Source organism: Ursus maritimus, unplaced genomic scaffold, assembly GCF_017311325.1.
Source record: "Ursus maritimus isolate PB19 unplaced genomic scaffold, ASM1731132v1 scaffold_24, whole genome shotgun sequence".
In the NCBI taxonomy this organism is placed as follows: domain Eukaryota; kingdom Metazoa; phylum Chordata; class Mammalia; order Carnivora; family Ursidae; genus Ursus; species Ursus maritimus.
Window position 1 is genome coordinate 37,158,732 of NW_024424897.1, and position 16,812 is coordinate 37,175,543.

Consider the following 16,812-nt stretch of genomic DNA (forward strand, 5'->3'; position numbering starts at 1 on the left):
TGGGTTGTCTTTTCAATTTTTTGATAATGCCTTTTGATGCCAGTACCATACTCTTGTTTACTGTGGCTTTGTTACTACAAAGTTTTTTTTTTTTAAGATTTTATTTATTTATTTGACAGAGAGAGACAGCCAGCGAGAGAGGGAACACAAGCAGGGGGAGTGGGAGAGGAAGAAGCAGGCTCATAGCGGAGGAGCCTGATGTGGGGCTCGATCCCAGATCTCTGGGATCATGCCCTGAGCCGGAGGCAGACGCTTAACGACTGCACCACCCAGGCGCCCCTACAAAGTTTTGATATTGGGGGAATGTGAGTCCTCTGACTTTGTTATTATTTATCAAGATTGTTTAGGCTGTTCAGGGTCCCCTTACAACTCCACATGAATTTGACAATTGACTTCTCCATTTCAGAAAAAAAAAAAGGCTCTTGGAATTTTGATAAGGATTGCATTGAATCTGTGGATCACTTCAATTAGTATAGGCATCTTAATTAACAATATGGTCTTTCTACCTATGAACATCGGATGTGTTTTGTTGGGGAGGGAAAATTTTCCTTTACCCTTTGAGGCTCTTTTGGCTGATCTAAGAATTAAATAGACATGAGATAGATTACAGGAGAAAATCAAGTTTAATCATGCATCTACAGGAGTTCCTTAAGAATATGAGGCCTCCAGGCAGTCAGGGAATTGGGGCTTATATGCCACCTAGAGCTAAGGAGAAGGGGGTATGGGCTTGGGACTTCAAAGAGAAGGAAGACAATTTACAGGAGGATGAAAAGGAGTAAATATTTGGTAAACACATATTTGCTGGGTTGTGCAGATACAAGGAGACACAGAGGAATTTTAACATGACTTTGTTGGGTTCCTTCCTGTCTACCACACCTAGTTCATATTATACTGTAGTCATCTATGGTGATAGCTCTCTTCCTGGAACAGGTCCTCTATCTAAATTTCTTTTAGGCAGTTAGAGGGAGGCAATAAAGAAAAACTTCTTGAGTCTCCTATTTCTTGAAAGTAATCAGCCTAAAATAATTCACATGCCAAAGATTTACATTTTGGGGTGGTAAATTTTTCTCCCTTAAGTTTCCATTTAATTAGGTCTTCTTTAATTTCTTTTGGCCATTTTTGTGGTTTTCAATGTATGAGTCATCTCCTTGGTTAAGTTTATTCCTAAATATTTTATTCTCTTAGATGCAATTATGAATTATTTTGTTCTTTTAACTTCCTTTTCTATCTTTCAGGTATATAGAAACACAACTGATCTTATACCCTACAACTTTGCTGAACTGCTAGCTCGAGGAGCTTTCTTGTGAATTATGTGGGATTTTATACATATGGGATCATAGGTCATCTATAAACAGAGGCAGTTTTACTTCATGCTTTCCAACATGGATGCTTTTTATTTATTTTTCTTGTCTAATCGCTCTAGTAGTTAAATAGCAATGGTGAAAGTAAGTATCCTTGTCTTGTTCCAACACCTGCCTTTTGAGTTGCCCTGCTACTTATTACTCCTTGCCCTGGTTTCAGTAAATTTGGGGGGATGGATGGGACTATTACATATTTCTCTTACTTTTGTTGACCCTAGAAACACACTTAAGTCTTTTTTTGCAGGAGATAGTCGTTTTGTAGTGAAAGACATTTTAGGTTATTTAGTTTCCTAAATAACCTAGAAGCAACACAGGATGACACTTTGAAAAACTCTGACATAGAAAATGGGAGATTAGTTCTCATGGCCTAGCTTAATGGCCCTTTCTCCATCTCACCCAGAATAATAAAAACAAGCTATATTATCACATTAGAAAGTGAGTCCCAAGGAAAACCTGGAAGTTAATCAAACTTATAGGGGTTAGAGGTTGGGGGAGGCTCTTGGAGAAACTGGCTTGAAGGATGGGAGATGAATAGATCTTGTATCCCATACAATTACCAAGTTCGTTCCATTTCTCAGCCAGGTGTCTAGTGTCCAATCATGTAACCCCTTGAAAATGTGTCATCAGTTGCTAGGGAACTTACCCTTGAGAACATGAATCATACTTTAAGCTGTGCATCTGTATATTCATGAGACGGGTGGGTGGGGGAGAGAGAGAAAGAGAGAGAGAGGGAGAGAGAGGGAGAATGAGATATGGGGGAGATATACTAGTTGTCTCATGGATTCCTCTGAAGAGAAGCAGAGAAAACACTGGCTCTTCTCTCTCTTCTCCTGTCTGTTCTTCCTGGGACCTCAACACCATCCCCCTTTCTCTGGATATCTGGGCACACACCCCACCCTCAGTTCCTGTGAGCCCAGGTGTGTGAAGGCGGACGTGCTTCCACCTGCCCAATAAGCTGTTGAGCGCTGTGACCTGCTGCCAATGCCTGTGGGTGACGTTGCCCAGCTACAGTTGCTGGGGGAACCTCAAGTTAGAATTTCTTCACTTTAGGGCGTGTAAAGTCTCAATCACTACACTGAACTAATGTTGCTTTTCCCTGGCTAAATGTAAGTGAGTGTCAGTTTCTGGGATGATTGAAGTTAGAATGTTCCTGCTTGGATACTGTCAATCACTCCTCCCTCACTCTCTGCTGAGAACACTCAGCCTGCACAGCCCAAATGGGAATCCTGGGGGAAACACAGGAAACCATTGGCAGGCCCCTGAAAAGCCCCTATCAAATGGCACATACATCCGGGGAGGCCTTCTGATGGTGGAGTTAGTCCCCATCCTAAAAGAGTTCCCAAGCTGACGGAAAAGACAACTTCTAGCCTAAGGAAGCTCCTGGTGTGGTGGGGAAGACCTAGGTCCTATTTAAAGTAAGCACTTAGTCTGATGGGGGATACCTAGTCCCTGCCCTTGGGGGTCCTGTGGGGAAGACACTCTTATAGGGAGACACTCGCATGGCATCATGCTGTCCTTCACACGTCCTACTGGATTGGTGTGATAAGGCTGGCTGGGCATGACTGTTGACAGAGAACTGCTGGGACTCATGCTGACTGGCTTTCTGACATACAGGGCTGTAGGACCTAGCTGAACCTTTCTTTCACCCAGGAAATCCTGACCACTCTTTTCTGCTCTCACCTGAAGGCTATTCTGAGTTTTTTCCATTCTTGACCAGCTTTGCACCCCCTCTTTCGACTCCCCTTTCCCCAAAGGTTTATTATGAGATTTTAAACATGAAAAGAACTACAAGCACTCACAATTGGGTACTCAGCGTGTAGATTCTACAAATGTGAACATTTTGTCATATCTCCTTCAAATATCTATCCATATACCTACCCTTCAATACATCTTATTTTTTGGTATATTTTAAAGTCAGATGCAGACCATCAGTATACATCACTCCAAACACTTCATCATGTATATCATTAAGCAGAATTCAGTATTTGCTAGTGGTTCTTTGTGTGTGTGTATGTGTCAGGGGGTGTTAAATTTATATCAGTGAAATGGTAAAATACACAGATTATTAAAGTATATTCTTCCAGAAGATTTGACAAATGCTTACACATGTGTAACCCAAATCCCTATCAAGATATGGAACATTTCTATCACACAGGAAGTCTGTTCATGCCCCTTTCCAGTCAATCACTGTTCTCATCTTGCAGAAGCAATCAGTTTTCATTTTTAAAAAGACCTTTCTAAAATTTCATGTAAATGAAACCAAATAGTATTTACTCATCATGTTTTTGGGATTCATCCATTTTGCTGCATGTGTTGGTACTTTGTTCCTTTTGTATCACTGAGTAGTGGTTATAATTTGTTAATCCATTTTTCCCATTATGTGATGTGGTTTCCAGTTAGAGGCTACTGTGAACGAAGCTGCCATGAATATTCTTGTAAAAGTATTTTTGTAGATGTACGTTTTCTTTTCTTTTGGGTAAATACCTAGAAGTGGAAAAGCTGGGTCATAGGGCAGGCATACATTTAGAACACCCACCTTATTTTGAAATGTCTGTTCAAATATTTTTCCCCTCTCTTTGTTGGGTTGTTTGTGTTTGTATTGTGTTTTAGTTCCTTATATATACTTTTTTTAAAAGATTATTTATTTATTCATTTGACAGAGAGAGAGAGAGAGAGAGAGAGAGGCACCGAGAGAGGGAACACAAGCAAGAGGGGTGGGAGAGGAAGAAGCAGGCTCCCGGAAAAGGAGCCTGTTGTGGGGCTCGATCCCAGGACTCCAGCTCACGCCCTGAGCTGAAGGCAGACACTTAATGACTGAGCCACCCAGGCACCCCTAGTTCCTTATATATACTTGATATAATTCCTTGAATGGATATGTTTTACAAATATTTCCTCCTAGTCTGTTACTTGTTACCCATTTTCTTTCTTGGATAGGAAGTAGGATTTATTGGTAGGTGTGAGTAAGGAGGGGGTGATGCAGATGCTCTCAGGAGTGCAGGGCTCACCATTTGTCCAAGGGGGGCACAATTAGGCATGTCTTTGACCCCACAGCCATCTAGGATAAACTGCTTTTCAGCTGCTATGTCTTCAAATTCATCTGTATTAAACTTGGTAAAGCCCCACTTCTTGGAGATGTGGGTCACCTGGCCACCAGGGAACTTGACATTGGCCTTGTAAAGGGCTTCAGTCACATGCTTCTTGTTCAGCAGCTTGGTGTGGATGGACATGATGACTTGGCCAGTGTGAACCATGGTCACTATGCCTTTCCAAAGGCACCCCGAATACCTGTCTGGAGCATAGACTGGGGACAGCATGAGGTCAGACATGCATGTTCACTGGAAAGTGTGGTCTCCAAGGTCCCTTAGGACAACCCCTATGCAGCAACAGGCTGCATACACTACTGAGGAGGCCACTGTGTGCAGCCACCGCACACCATAATTTTCTTAATGAGGTTTTTGATGAGCAGAAGTTTTTAATTTTCATAGAATCTAAATTATGATTCTTCCTTTGATAGTTATTATTTTTTGTCTCCTGCCTAAGAAACCTTTGCCCATCTGCAGGTCAAAACATCCCCTATGTTTTATTCCAGAAGCTTTATAGTTTTAGCTTTTACATTTAAATCTGTCATTCATCTCAAATTAAATTTTGTGTGCTTTGTGAGATAGGGATCAATGTTCATGTTCCTCCATATTAATAGCCAATTGTGCCAGCAGCACTTGTTGAAAAGACTGCTTCATCCATAGGATTGTTTTGGCTCTTCACTGAAAACCAAACGACCACATATGTGTGGATCTATTTCTGGACTCTCTATTGTGTTCCATTGAACTATACATATCTCTTTATACTACCATCCTGTCTTGAAGACAGTTTACCAGCTTTATAGCAACTTTAAAGCCTTAAAGTTAGGTAGGGTTAAGTCCTCTAACTTTGTTTTTCTTTATCAAGATTGCCTTGGATATGGAATGCCTGGGTGGCTCAGTCGTTAAGCATCTGCCTTTGGCCCAGGGTGTGATCCCAGAGTCCTGGGATCAAGCCCTGCATCGGGCTCCCTGCTCTACTGGGAGCCTGCTTCTTCCTCTCCCACTCCCCCTGCTTGTGTTCCCTCTCTTGCTGGCTGTCTCTCTCTGTCAAATAAATAAATAAAATCTTAAAAAAAAAAGATTGCCCTGGATATTCTAGATCCTTTGCATTTCCATATAAATTTTAGTCAATGCCTATCAAGTTTTATGAATAAAGCCTGCTGGAAAATGGGACTGGGATTGTGTTGCACCTGTAGATCAAACTGGAGAGAACTGATGTTTGAACAGTGTTGAGTCTGCCCAGAAGACGAACAGTAGAGTCTGCCCAGAAGAGAGAAACACTTATTTTATTTAAGGCTTCCTTAACTTATCTCAGTATTTTCACAGCAGTTTTCTGTGTATAGTTCTTGTACATCTTTTGTTAAATCTATTCCTAAGTATTAAAAAAAATTTTTTTGCCTTATTATAAATGAAATTTTTAAAAAACGTCTTTTTCCAGAGGTTTGCTGCTAGTATATGGGAAAATAATTGATTTGTGAGTATTTCTCTTTTATCTTGTGGGTTTTTTAAAAAGATTTTATTTGTTGATTTGAGAGAGGGAGCTAGAGAGAGAGCACAAGCAGGGGGAGGGGCAGAGGAAGAGGGAGAAGTAGACTCCCCACCGAGCAGGGAGCCCGACGTAGGGCTCGAGCCCAGGACCCCAGGAGAATGACTTGAGCCAAAGGCAGCTGCTTAACCTACTGAGCCATCCAGATGCCCTTTATCTTGTGACTTTGCTAAATTCACGTATTCTAGTTGCTATTTTGTAGGTTACTTGGGATTTTCTACATTAAAAAAAAAAATCACATCACCTGTGCATAAAATTTTAGTTCTTCCTTTCTGATCTCTGTGCTTTTTACTTCTTTATCTTGCTTTATTGCCCTGGCCAAAACTTCCAACGAAATATTGAATAAATGTAGTGAGAGTGGACATCTTTGCTTTGTTCCTAATCTTAGGGGGAATGTGGATTCAATTATACTAAATATGGTGTTAGCTGTAGGTTTTTCATAGATGTACTTTATCAGGTTGAAGAAATTCCTTCTCTTCCTAATTTGCCCAGATTTTTTTAAAAAATGAAACATCCAAATGGTGTTGGATGTTATAAAAACAGTCATAGTTTTTCTTCTTTATGCCGTTAATGTAGTGAATCACATTAATGAGCTTGAGAGTTCAAACAATCTTGCATTCCTAGGATAAACCTACTTGGTCATGATGCATATTTTTGTGTATTGCTGGTTTTATCTGCTAATAATCTGTGAAGGATCTATGCTCATGAGGGATATTGGTTTGTCTTTTTTTTTTTTCTTTTTGTAATGTTTTTTGTCAGGTTTTAGTATCAGGGTAAATCTAGCACCATGAAACAAGTTGGGAATGTTCATGTTCCTCTATTTTTGAGTTTATATAGGATTAATATTATTTCTTTCTTAAATGTTTGATCAAATTCATAGTGAAACCATCCAGTTATGGAGTTTTGCTTGTGGGAATGTTTTTGGTAACAAATTAACTTTATTTAATAGATAAAAGGCTGTTTAGATTTTTCTATTTTTTCTTGTGTCAGTTTTAGTAACTTGTATTTTTCAAGGAATGTGTCCAGTTTGTCTAAAGTTGTTCATAATGTTCTTATTACCCTTCTAATGCCTGTGGGAAATGTAGTAATAGTCCCTCTTTCAATACTCCCTCTTAAGTCCATGATATTAGTAACTATGCTCTTTTTTTTTCTTTCATCAACCTATGGCCCCTCCTTTACTCCCTACTTTTTTGTTTTAACTAATGCTCTTGCTTCTGACTTTTCTGGAAAAGTCAAGGGTGGCCCTCCTAGGCCAGTCAGTTCTCCACTCTCTACTTCAACATGGCTTTAGCTTCTCTTTCTTCCTTCCCTCCTACCTTAAAGGAAGAGTTTTCCTTGATTCTTCCTGTTCAAATGCTCCTCTGACAGGAAACCCATGTCCTGAACTCCCATTAGGGTTCCAACACCCCCAACACAACATTCTTCTTGATCCGTCCCTCTTTTCATATTACAGCCCACACTGCTATCCATGCCATGGTGTCTTTAGGCATCTCCAGCCTCAGCTCTGGATCTGATGGTCCCAAGTATCAGAGTGACTTATAAGTCTAGAATATGTCATGTTTCACTCACTGGTATTTTCCTCATGTTTTCCCTCCATATGGAGTATGTTTTCCCCCACAGTCTTCCTGGAGAACATTTACACAATTCTTAAGGAACTTCCTCCTTGAAGTCTGGTGAAATCAATCATCTCCTTGTTCTGCGGTCTACTCGGACTGCTACTGTGGGTAAAAGCATCTGTTATACTTTGTTGTATGCATTTGTTGATGTCTTTGCTTCCCCCACTGATACCATGAAGTCCCTGGGGCAGGAACCATGTCTGTTTATATTTATATCCTTAGTGCCTGACACACTGTAGACTCAACATATGTTTGTTGACTGAATATAGAACATACACATTTTGTGAAGATCAGGGTTTCCAATGTGGAACCACTCACCCTTTCCCCATCAGTCCTTTCTTCTCCTGTTCTCTTAGTCTGCCTCCCTTTCTCAAAAGTGTGATATCACTGGTGAGTCCTTGCTCCTCATTTTTTGCCAACTTCTGCTCCGCTGGGTCCTTTTCGTTTTCTTCCTATCAGTCTCTGTTTTCTCCACTGAATTTTGAAGTAGCATTACATCACTCATGAACCACTATGTCAAAATCTAGCTCTTGGGCTTTCCTCTTGCCCCCCTCCTATCCATCCTTCCTACCATGCGATGATTAATTCCCTTAAAACATATCAGGAAAAATGGGACTACATCAAAATAAAAAGCTTCTGTTCAGCAAAGGAAATAGTCAACAAAACAAAAACAACCTACTGAATGGGAGAAGATATTTGCAAATGACACATCTGACAAAGTGCTAGTATCCAAATATATTGATACAACTCAGCACCAAAAAACAAAATAATCCAATGAAAAATGGGCAGAAGACATGAACAGACATTTCTCCAAAAAAAGACAGACAGATGGCCAACAGACACATGAAAAGATGCTCAACCTCACTCATCATCAGGGAAACGCAAATCAAAGCTACAGTGAGATATCACCTCACATCTGTCAGAATGGCTAAAATTAACAACACAAGAACAGCAAGTGTTGGCGAGGATGTGGAGAAAAAGGAACCGTCCTGCACCGTTGATGGGAATGCAAACTGGTGCAGCCACTGTGCACAACAGTATGGAGGTTCCTCAAAAAATTAAAAATAGTATTACCAATGATCCAGTAATTCCACTACTGGGTATTTACCCAAGGAATATGGAAACACTAATTTGAAAAGATACATGCACCCCTATGTTTATTGAAGCATTATTTACAATAGCCAAATTATGGAAGCAGCCCAAATGTCCACTGATAGATGAATGGATAAGGAAGATGTGGTATACACACACACACACACACACACACACACACACAGGAATATTACTCGGCTGTAAAAAAGAATGAAATCTTGCCATTTCAGCAACATGAATGGATCCAGAGGATATGATGCTAAGTGAAATAAGTCAGAGAAAGACAAACACCATATGATTTCACTCTTACGTGGAATTTAAGAAACAAAACAAACAAAGGAAAAAGGAGACAAATCAAGAAGCAGACTCTCGACTACAGAGAGCAAACTGACGGTGACCAGAGGGGAGGTGAGTGGGGGGATGGGGGAAATGGGTGAAGGGGATGAAGAGCACACCTGTTGGATGAGCGCTGAGTAATGTATGGAGGTGTCGAATCACTATATTGTACACCTGGAATTAATGTAACACTGTATGTTAACTATACTGGAATTAAAGAAATATATATTAGGAAAAATCTTCCCTTACTCTTCATCACTCACAGGACAAACCATAGCTCCCCTTGATCCAGCACCATTGCCTTCCAGGTGCTGCATAGATGTTAGGTTAGTGTTGCTTTTTAGGGGCATGTATTAGTGTCCTGGTAAGGATAAGAAAACTGAGGCTTAGAACCGTAACTGACTCAAGGTCACTCAAGTACCAGGAGGAAATGGACCCAGACCTCTGCTTTCCCTGGTAAGCTTGCACCTTGTTTCCTAATTCTCTTCTCTTCCCACCTTCAAGTAAAGATGCCTGTAGTGGAGGCCATGACAATTTCTTTTCTTTTGTCTTTGTTGTAATGCAAGGGCTGGCTTATGCTTTGATGGCCAAGGCATCCACTTCAGAGACTGCGATCTCGCCATCTAGAATGAACACTTAGCTGGCCACAGCCTGGATAAAGAGCCGGGCCACCTCCTCCAACTGAGGCTTCTTTGTTTTACAGCTCGTGGCTGATTTTGATAAGTGACCACTGGGGCCACTTGTCTTTTCTCTTCTCTGTGCTTTAAATTCCTGCCTGTATATTTTAAATTCACCAGTAATGAGCCTGAGAAACCCTCAGCCTCCAACCTTGACCCCAGTGAGAACAAAACCCCCATCCAGACGGGCTATCTCTCCACCTGTGACCTCGCTGTGTGACCCCAGGTGTGCTGTGTAATTTCCAGGTCTTGTAAGTAATAATCCTCTTTTTTTTTTTTTTTTAAGTTTCCTGATGATTGTTGCTGAAGGGTGTCTTGCAATCGTAATGAGAACCACAAGGGCTGATCTAGTCATGACATTGGTTTGGAAAGCGTTGTGTGCCAGGTGAGTGCCCCCAGGCATTTCTAGCCCATAGCATTACTGCTGATAGGTTGAGACCTCTCAAAAGCATGCCCTGCAGAGAAACCATGGGGCCTATCCTTGTGTGTCCTTCACTGTCTTCCAGAAAGACCATGTGCTGCTATGCTGGGTCTTGGCTCTCACTGATCCCCTTTCCAGAATGCTCCCTCCCCAGCCCCCAGCCCCATTTCTGGACACTTGCCAAATTTCCACCCCTCCTTCATGCTCATGCAACTCTCGCTTCTTCCAGGAAGCCTGACTGGTTATACCATCGGGGATATCACGACCCTTTGATGGTTTCTTCCTGAAGGTGCTGGTTGCCTGAACTCAGCATAAGCCCAGCAAGAGCAGCTGCTCTGCACCCCATCAGCCAGCACAGGGCAGGTTCCCACAAATGCTTCTTGTCCTTGAGGGTTTCCTGTTCATCTCATAGCTGACTATTCGCTCACTTGATCTCTGGGACCCCCCCCGCCCCGCTTTACTGAGATTTAATCGACATATAATATTGTGCAAGTTTGAGGTGTATAACGTGATGGTCTGATACATGTATACATTGCAAAGTGATCACTGCAGGAGGGTTGGTAAACACCTCCCTCACCTCACATAATTAACATTTCCTTTCTATGGTGAGAACATTTAAGATCTACTCTTTTTGCAGCTTTGAAGTCTATAATGCAGTTGTCACCATGCTGTACATCAGGTCTCCAGAGCTTACTCTCCTTATAACTGGCACTTTGTGCCCGTTGACCGACATCCCCCATCTCCTTGCCTCCAGCCCCTGGGAACCAGCATGCTACAATCCATTTCTACAGGATTGGCTATTTATTTATTTATTTATTTATTTATTTATTTATTTATTTACTTACTTATTAAAGGTTTTATTTATTTATTTGACAGAGAGAGAGACAGCCAGCAAGAGAGGGAACACAAGCAGGGGGAGTGGGAGAGGAAGAAGCTGGCTCCCAGCAGAGGAGCCTGATGCGGGGCTCGATTCCAGAATGCCGGCATCACGCCCTGAGCCAAAGGCAGATGCTTAACGACGGAACCACCCAGGCGCCCCCAGGAGTGGCTTTTTAAAATTCCACATGTAGGGGCGCCTGGGTGGCACAATCGTTAAGCGTCTGCCTTCGGCTCAGGGTGTGATCCCGGCGTTATGGGATCGAGTCCCACATCAGGCTCCTCTGCTAGGAGCCTGCTTCTTCCTCTCCCACTCCCCCTGCTTGTGTTCCCTCTCTCGCTGGCTGTCTCTCTCTGTCGAATAAATAAATAAAATCTTTTAAAAAATAAAAATAAAATAAAATAAAATTCCACATGTAAGTGATAGCATACAGTATTTGTCTTTCTTGGTCTGCCTTATTTAACTTAGGATATTGTCCTCAAATTCCATCCACGTTGCCACCAATGACAAGATTTCGTTCTTTTTTAAGGCCGAGTAATATTCCATTGCACGTGTGTGTGTGTGTGTGTGTGTGTGTGTGTGTGTGTTCATACACTACATCTTCCTCATCCACTCACCCACAGGGCGACACTTAGGCTGCTTCCATGTCTTGGCTACTGTGAATAATGCTGCATGACCACAGGGGTATAAATATCTCTTCAAAATTCTAATTTCATTTCCTGAGGCTATGTACCCAGAAGTGGGATTGCTAGGTCACAGGGTAGTCCTGATTTTATGAGGACCCTCCACCCTGTTTTCCATAGCGGCTGCACCAATTTACATTCCCACCAAGAGTGTACAAAGGTTCCATTTTCTCTGTATCCTCGTCAGCGTTTATTAGGTCTTGCCTTTCCTCACCACCCCAGCTTTACTGATGTATAATTGACAAATAATTATAAGATATTTAAAGTGTATGCGTGATGATTTGATACGCATATATGTTGTGAAGGGGTTCCCCCCAACACGTTAAGTAACACACCCGTCACCTCACATAGGGCATTATGCTAAGTGAAATAAACCAGACAGAGAAAGGTAAATACTCTTTGCTATCACTCATATGTGCAATCTAAAACAAAAGTTGAGCCCACAGAAATAAAAGAGTAAAAAGGACTGAGGAGTGGGGGAAATAGGAAGAGGTTGGTGAAAGGGTCAAACTTTCAGGTCCAAGATCAATGAGGTCTGAGGATCTAGTGTATAACACGGGGACTACAGGTGATAACACTGTGGTGTATAACTGAAATTTGCTAACAGTAGAACTTAAATGTTCTCACCCTCCCAACAAAAAAACCCCAAATCCCAAACAAAAAAGCCCACGTTGATCTTTGAATAAGCCCTAACAAGAGCGAGTCATTGGGAAGGTGACCTAGAGCTGGGGCTGGTGACCGGGTGCTGGGGACGAAGACGCGAGCACACAGGTCCTGGACCCTTGTTCTGCGCTAGGTTCTATTCTAAACCCTTCACAGGGATTGTAAATTCAATCCTCACAATAATCCCTTGAGGGAAGAACTATTATTAGCCTCACTTACAGATGAGGAAACTGAGGCACAGAGATATTTTTTTTCTTTTAAGAAATTAGTCAGATGGTTGCTACACGTGTGGTGAGCAGAGAGCATAATGGAAAGATGTTGAATCACTATGTCATACACTTGAAACTAATGTAACATTGTGTGTCGACTATACTAAAAAAAAAAAAAAAGAACTCTGCCCACGATCACACAGTGAATGGCAGATGAGGAGCCAGGCGTCTTGGCTGAGTCCAATCTAAACAGCTGGGGAGCTCCCATTCCTGCGTAGGTTTACTCATTACAGACGAATAATGATAACCGCCACTTATTGGGTACTAAATATGTGCAATATATTATTCTAAGCACTTTAGATGCCTTGTTTCACTTTAATCCTTTCCCAAAAAGAAAAAAAAATTCAACGAAGCCAGTATTATGACTCACATTTCACAGGTGAGGAAATAGATGTTCAGAGAAAGTTAACTTGCTCAAGGTCACACAGTAAGTAAGATGCAGAGCGGGGACCTGAGCCCAGGTCTGTCCGACTCCAAAGTGCATACTCATCACCGTCCCATCCCGCTGCCTCTGCTGTCACAAGATCTCAGAATTAGAAGAGCCGCCCTTAGAATCTCCTACTTGATGCGGCAGTTGTTCTGATAATCTCTGACAGAGGATCTTCCCAGCCCAGTTTGAATGCTTCCAGGGGTGGGGAGCTCACTGCCTCCTGGGGCAGTCCACCTGTGGTTGCACAGGGCTGATTGCCAGAGAACTCTTTTTTTCCAACGACCGCAAGAAGTCAGTCTCCCTCAGTCCCCAGAAAGCCCCTTCCAGAACTGCCTCTATCCCCGTCCTTCAGGACAGACTGTGGGTTCCTCCAGCTATGCTCTGGGAAGATGGAGTCAAATCTCCTGAGCCAGAGAGGGGCTAACTGGCCTAAAGTTGTGCAGTGGGGGTGGGGAATCAGGATGTAGCAGGCATCCCTGGGAAGAGATGTTCTGGGTCTTTCATCTGAAGTGGTTTCTGATCTGTCTGGCTGAGCGATTGCCTGGAGCCATTCCCGTTTAATGTTCGCGTAGATTCCAGGCTGGGCTATCGCAGGAGTAAATCACCCGGGCCTGACTTAGCCCCCCACCCAATTCCAGCCCCCAGGACACGTAGCTCCCTGGTCTCCATGGCAACAGGGCCATCTGTTTCACAAAGCATCCTAGGCCAGGAGAAGTTCATTCTGTCCCAACTCTGCTAAGTTATGGGTAGTGCAGGAAGAAGCGGGAGAAAGGAGCCTCTGGGGAGGAGAGTGGGCTTTTGTAGTTCCCCATGATTCCATTTAGAACAAGGCAGCGACGTGTCAGAGCCGGAAGAGCCTGTAGAGGTCCACTGGCCCAACACCCTCATTTTATGTATAGAAACTGGCTAGAGTGGCGCCTGGGTGGTGCAGTCGTTAAGCGTCTGCCTTTGGCTCAGGGCGAGATCCCGGCGTTATGGGATCGAGCCCCATATCAGGCTCCTCCGCTATGAGCCTGCTTCTTCCTCTCCCACTCCCCCTGCTTGTGTTCCCTCTCCCGCTGGCTGTCTCTCTCTGTCAAATAAATAAATAAAATCTTTAAAAAAAAAAAAAAAGAAAAGAAACTGGCTAGAGAGAGGAAAGTGGGCGTCACGCAGCATGTTAGGGACAAAGCTGGGGCTAGCAGGTAACCAATAAACATTTGCTGAATGAATGAATCGTAGAATCGTAAAGAGTTGGAGGCCGCCAACAGATTATGCCAAAATTCTCATCCAGTGCATGCAAGTGTCCAGAAATTACACTCTACAACAGATGGTCATCCAAACTGTGCTTGAATGCTTGAATTGTGCTCCATCACTATCTTAACTGCTTCCATTACTGGACACTTTGAATTTAAAGCTTCTTCTCCATACTGAGTTGAAGCCTGACTGCCTGTCAATTTACCCATGGGTTGTTGATTCTGTCCTTTGGAGCCACGAAGAGTCCAACCCTTCACGGGTGTTGTCTTGTTTGACTAGCTCTGGGGGGACGTCTGAGAAGAGGTGTTTCTTCATCTTCTAGGGGCCTCAGGGGTGAAATAATTGACCAGAGGTAGAGTGAGAGCTAGTTAAGAGTGCCCTGGCCCTTAGGTGTCTTTTATCTCCTCTGGGTGCTTCCTATTTTCCTCCCGTCTGGTGGGCTGGCCCAGCCCATTTCTTGTCTGTACCATCTGTGGAGTGACTTTCTGAGCTGCCTCTCTTGCCTCCCCCCCCTCCCGCTGCCTGCCCCCACCTCCCAGGGACCTACCATCTCTGTAAGGCAAGAAAACAGCCCCCTGCCCGACCTCGGGCCCAGGCCTTGTGACTCAGTGGAGATGGTGTCCCGTCCTGAGTCCGCAACCCAGCCCCTCCCTCCTCAGCTCCTCCACAACCACTTCAGCAGCACCGTGATCCCCATCCCCAACCCGCGGTGTGGAGGCTGGAGAAAGGCAGAAGGGCCAGGGCATCACTCATCTTCCTGCTCTGGAGACTCTGTTCTGTAATTTGGGGGGAGCTATTAAGCTCCTCCAAACATTTCTGTTTCCCTTCTCAATGCCCCTAGTGCCTTGTATTTCCTGCAAGAAGCTCCACGTGGGGCAGGGTTTGAGGGGGTAGGCTGCGGGCCACAGTTCCAGAAGGGGGGGGTCACCTTGGCAGATGGGGACAAAGGAATGAGTGCCGCAGGAGGCAGAGTTAGGGCTGAGAAAGGGGTAGTAGAAGGTGATTTTGGGAGACCCTCCCCTTTCCTTCCTTCCCACGCATCTGAAATTCTGCCCCTTCCTTCTATTCTTCCAGTTAGGCTGCAAAGCTCAGAACGTTAACAGACCATCCCTTCCCGGACCTCAAAATGAGGCCGAATGCCTTCAGGTGGATTGATATCTGGATTCCCTCCCCCTTACCGGGGAGCTTGCTTTCCACCGCAGGGGGCAGTGGTTTAGCCAATCAGTGCAGGCATGCAAATGAGAGAATCCTGAGTAGCCTTTTCCCTGGCCATTCATCAGCAGAGTTTCATCCTCAGCTCTAGAATTGGTCCATCACCAGACTGAGCTTGGGAGTTCAGGCTGTTATTTTCTTTAATAACTGGGGCAGTGGGCAGGGGAGGGAACACAAGAGTAGATAATTAGAACACACACACACTTTCAGTTTACTTTGGAATGCATTATGTCACAATTTTACATCCTGTTTGACTTCAAATAATGCGACAATTAGTTGATTTTTGTTCGATGGTGGGGGGGACTGGGAGAGGGTTGAGAAGGGCCGATGCGGAGAAACATGGGAGGCATATGGTAGCTACCACCGCCACCCGTACCCAGTCACACTTCCCTACATTATGTCCTGTCTCCTTTCTGATTGGTGTCAGACCCCTCTCCGTTGCCCCCTCCCTCAGATATGTTCACTGAGACCGCTCCAACATTTAGCACCAAGGCCTCCGGTGGGCCCTGAGTGGGGCTCTGTGTGCACAGACCAGACATGAAGATGGATTGTTCCCCGCAATAAATATCGACTGATTCATAAATCTGGTTGCCAGATTCAATCAAAGTCGCTGCCTGCATAATCCAGGAGCGTAAGACGCCAGCTAATTCTGTGCTGGGCCGGCTGATTCCCAGCGGAAGATGTATAAACGTCAATGTCTCTTAGCTCCCTGCAACCTGGAGGCTATGTGCTGGGGCTGGGGAGAGCAAATTTTCCCAGCCGAAGGGGCAGGTGGTGAAGACACAGTGAGCCAAGGGGCAGAAAGTTCTGCAGGGCAGGACTGCCACTGTTTCTCCCTCACCATTCCCCGGCCTCCTCAACTCGAACCTGTCTCTACAGCAACCACTGTCAGGCTGAACCTAGGGAATGCTGAACATCTGGACGAGAAGCACAACCCGCCAGCCCATCACTCAGATGTCTCTAAATACCTAGAGCTTTGTACTGAAAAAAAAAACACCCAAAACCAAACCACCTTGACAATGATTTTTCACTTTTCATCCAGATGTTGGATGTCAGGTAAATACAGCCTTGGGGGCCCTTAATTGCTCTTTCCTAGAACCCCCTCGTATTGACATGGGGTCCCACAGCCCCTGTGAGGAATTTAATAGAAGGGAGAAGGCAGTTGTTCTTGCTGGCACAGTCTTTTCAGGTGCTTTGGGGAGGTTTCTTCTTGTACTTGTGGCTGGCTTTGTGGCTAGTGCGGCTGGGGTTGTTTGAGGGGGAGATGGAGGGGACCCACCCCATCTCCCCTCCCACACCCCTCCAGCACTTGG

The 16,812-nt window shown here is 44.0% G+C and overlaps 1 pseudogene; it reads right to left on the reverse strand.

Moving 5' to 3' along the window:
* Positions 1-4,704: 4,704 nt before the first annotated feature.
* Positions 4,705-4,827, reverse strand: LOC121105135 (annotated as a pseudogene).
* Between the last annotated feature and the right edge of the window lie 11,985 nt (positions 4,828-16,812).